Raw genomic sequence first — 4,429 nt, forward strand, 5'->3', positions numbered from 1 at the left:
TATGTTTTCTGATATTAGATAATATGCATATGACAGAAATAGATTCAACTGCAAAATCCTGACTCCATTTTGCTTTTCCCAGTGTGCTACTAGGAAAAGAGAGAGGTGATTCTTGGAGGTGGTTCTGCAGGGCATAGACCTCTGCCTTCTTTGGAGCAGTTTCAGGGCTGGCATGGCCAGGGAAAAGGACAGCAGTGGAGTGGGGGCTCCCCATGGCGGGTTTCTTCTGGGACCTCTACATATCAGCCTCTTGAGAGGAATTGGGAGGAGGGGGAGCCCTCTGGTCTTAGCAGCAAGAGAGGCCCAGGACTCCTCCATAAAACAAGCATAACACTGGGGGGAAAATGTCAAGAACAATCATTTCAAAGCACTGTAAATTGACCAAAGGCAGACAACAAATTGAGAAGCTTTTATTCTTGAAAATCTGCTGGAGCTTCAGGTAAGAATGGCAGGCATCTGTGGCTGCCTTGCCTGGGGCTGCTTCCATGCCCTGCCGCCAGCTCAATTGGCCAGAACTGTAGCTTTAAACATGTGGGGCTGGCCCTGGAGATGAGCAACTCTGCTGCCAGAAAGGCAGACTCAATTTGCGCTGTGTGTGTGTGTGTGTGTGTGTGTGTGTGTGTGTGTATGTATGTAAACCTGTGGCTTTGCTGGCTGAACGTGGAGGACTCAATTGGCAACAAACAAGGATAATCCATGACTTTGCTAGCCCAAGATTTTGTTCTTAGTTGGAATGAGCCATAAATTCAATGGGGAAGTCCTGAAAATGTAAGAGCACTACAGAGAGGCTGGGAGAAGCTCTCCACATATTCCTGTTAGCCGGAGAAACTGTATGCATGGAGCAGACCCAAGAGGGCCCCGTGAAACCTGAAAACCAAGGAGAATTGAGGTCTGGCTCTAACATTCAATGTGTTCGTCAACCCCCAGACTGATGTCTCCGTAGAGAGATGCAGACCTGCCCAGTAACTCCTGGCCCAGTGTTGGTCCCGCTGGCCCATGTGTCTGAGACAGTGGAGAATCTTGAGTCCATGAAGTGATACTGGCTGTCATTTTGCTACCTGTTTTCTTGGGTGCCTTCCTGGTGGTACTGCTGAGGCATGGTAGAAAGAGCTTGGGTTGGGTCAGACAGACTGAGGTTTTAATCCCTGCTCCGTCTCTTACTACCTATGTGAATTTTGGTGAGTTGTACACCATCATTGTATCTGATTCAATCCTTATAAAAGTCTGGCAAAGTAGGCATTATTACTGTCCCTTTGTCCTAGGATGCTATGGTATAGAGAGCTTTATAATCTGTAAAATGGGTTTTTGGGGTTTTCTGGGGGGATGTGTGAGGATTATATACCATAATGGCTATATTATATCTATCACGTGGTAGTTTTTCAATCAATACTTTTTGTGTTTGTTGTTATTGCTATGGCTGAAGATGGAGAAGAAGAATAATGACCAGGTCGCCAAGCCCAGAGAGCTTATCCACTCAGATAGTCACCAAGAAAATCATTAGATGCTGGTATTAAGTCACGGTAGGTGAGACATCTGGTGGGCTCTGTATTGGCTTTTATGTATTTATTTTAATTTATTACCACAAATTCTGTGGCTTAAAACAACACAAATTAATTATTATACAGTTCTGTGTGTCAGCATTCTGGCAGCATTCTGTCTGGGTACAGGGCGACTCACTTGGATCTTCTCTTTGCTTAGAGCCTCGTAGGCTGGAACAAGGGGTCAGTGAGTGTAAGTTCCTTTCTTGAAGCTCTGAATATGAACCCACTTCTAGGCTCGTTCAGGTTGTTGGCTAAATTAAGTCCCCTACAATAGCAGGACTGGGGTCCCTATGCACTTGCTGGCTGTCAGCCAGAGGTTATCTGTGCTGGAGATCCTGTTAGAGGTTGCTCTAACTTTTCCTCATATATATTTTTTTTAACTAAGACAGTTAAATTTTTTAATGTTTATTTTTGAGAGAGAGACAGAGCATGAGAGGGAGAGGGAGAGGGGCAGAGAGAGAAGGAGACACAGAATCCAAAGCAGGTTCCAGGCTCTAAGCTGTCAGCACAGAGCCTGATGTGGGGCTCAAACCCATGAACTGTGAGATCATGACCTGAGCTGAAGTCAGACGCTTAACTCACTGAGCCACCCAGATGCTGCTCCTAGTATTTTCCGTGTGACTCCCCTCCAGTGACAGGGACAGAGTCCCTCTCATGCTCAGAATGCTTCTAACTCTCTTCCACTGCACCCCTCTGACTCATGTGATTGCATTAGGCTTGCTTGGATAAGCCAGGCTAATCTCTGTATTTACAATCCATAACCTTAATCACATCTGCAAAGTCCCTCATTCATGGACTCTGGAGATTAGGGCATGGGCATCACTGGAGGAGGTGCAGTCTACCCACTATGGCCTATCAGGGGAGAGCAGGCAAACTCTTGGGACAGGAAGCCACATTTTTTAAAAGTTTATTTATTTATTTTTGAGAGAGAGAGTGAGTGGGGGGCAGATGGGGAGGGACAGAGAATCCCAAGCAGACTTCATGCTGTCAGCAAAGAGCCCGAGACAGGGATTGAACTCATAAACTGTGAGATCATGACCTGAGCTGAAATCAAGAGGCAGATGCTTAACTGACTGAGCCACCTAGGCACCAGGAAGCCACATTTATATGAAACTAGGAACAACCAGCTGTTAGAGAATGTGACCATGTATAGACCGGGTTAGCGAGGCGGTCTCTAGTGGACATCTGTTTTTGTCTACCCAACATTATTTTCTTTGGGGGAAATATCCCTTGTTTATTCTCTAGGGTTTTTATGAGGCTGCCAGTCACAAGGTTCTACCCACTTGGCTATGGCTATGGCTATGGCTATGGCTATGGCTATAGACCCATGACCCCAAAATTGGCCAAAGAGATCATCTGTTTCTCAGGTATTGACTCTTTGGTGGAGACACACAGACGTTGAGTGCTGACTGGAGTTGAGTCATGGAGTGCCAATATCCTAGCCCTTCATAGCAGCCCTGATTCAGTCCTTCCTGGGAACTGGTTGTTCAGCAACAACTCCACCACTGGGCCCTACTTAGAAACCTTCCAATATATCCCTTTTCTGGCTCGAGTTATTCAGAGTTGGTTTCTATTGCCTACACCAAAGAATATTAACTGATACACTGTCTGTCAGTCTCATGGCCACTACCATCATTATATTAAAAAAAAACAACCACATTTATTCAGATCTCCTTGATCAGAATTATGATGGGAGTTAATTACTGACAGAGTTTCTAATTTCCACAATGGAACTTGTTACCTGTGGCATGTCTTTTTAACATTTTTCCATGAACCCTGATAAACCGGGGGCAGACCCACAGAAAGTAATTTAATAACATGTAATGCCCCAGAAATCAAGGTACGTTAAGGGCATCAGCCAGACAGGCAGAAATCACCACTCCTTTTAACCTTTTATTACCTATCGCATATGAATTACAACCACACAATGTAATTCTCATTCAAGATGATGGCCTGAATCGTAAAATTTCAAGTATGAAATGTGGTCTGTTTATTTCAGCAAGAAAGTATGCAATACAACCAGTCTCCTTATTTATTTTTTATGATTCAGTGCTTTAAGGGGTAAACCTAAATTACACGGCGCATTCACTCCTCTAGAACGCCTCATCACCTGACAATGAAGGGGTCAATGAGGTGTTCTAGTGGGTGAGAATGAAGATTTGAATTGTGTACAAGCCATGTACACTTATAGATCTGGCCTGATGAAGGAAGGGAGTGTTCTCAGCAACTAATACATATTCAAAGGAGAGCTGAGGGAGGCACCTCTTCTTGCCTTGGGTCTGACCATGACTTTTGAAGGTGGGAGTTTAAGAATTTGCTTTGATCACTCTGGATGTGCAGGAAAGTTGCCCTTGCTTGGTGGCCCTAGCTTTGATGCGAACAGTATAATATTCATTTCGATCCTTTCTGAAGAGGGTTCCAGAAAATTTAGTTCCACCCAAGTTCTCACAAGGTCAGACGTCCAGCGTTTAGGTTGGTTCTCTGAGAAGATTAGAATGCAGTGAATCTGCCAGCTTAAGTAGTTGGCAGACTCCTCACTCTCTCTCTTCAGACTCCGGGAGCCCAATTTCTCTAAAGAAGAAATCTGAAGAAACAATTTACTCCGTCAATGTAATGTCCCTCTGAGTCAGAAGAACAGTCTCTCAAAGACAATTCAGTTCCATAATAATAGTAATACAGGCGCCATAACCACCTCCTGTGTTTGTATCACACTGCCTTTCCACAGGGACAGGATATCTGGAAGATCCTCTCTCACTCCAGAAGGCAAGGTGCTGTCGCTCCCAGGAGGACCAGTATGATTAACTGGAAAGGATTGGATCTTCACAAAACCATCCCCATACACTGTGATGTTCTAAAAGCTTGCAAAGAAGATTTTTGATGCCACCTTC

This window comes from Hyaena hyaena, unplaced genomic scaffold, assembly GCF_003009895.1.
Source record: "Hyaena hyaena isolate Hyena2069 unplaced genomic scaffold, ASM300989v1 scaffold_440, whole genome shotgun sequence".
NCBI classification, from domain to species: domain Eukaryota; kingdom Metazoa; phylum Chordata; class Mammalia; order Carnivora; family Hyaenidae; genus Hyaena; species Hyaena hyaena.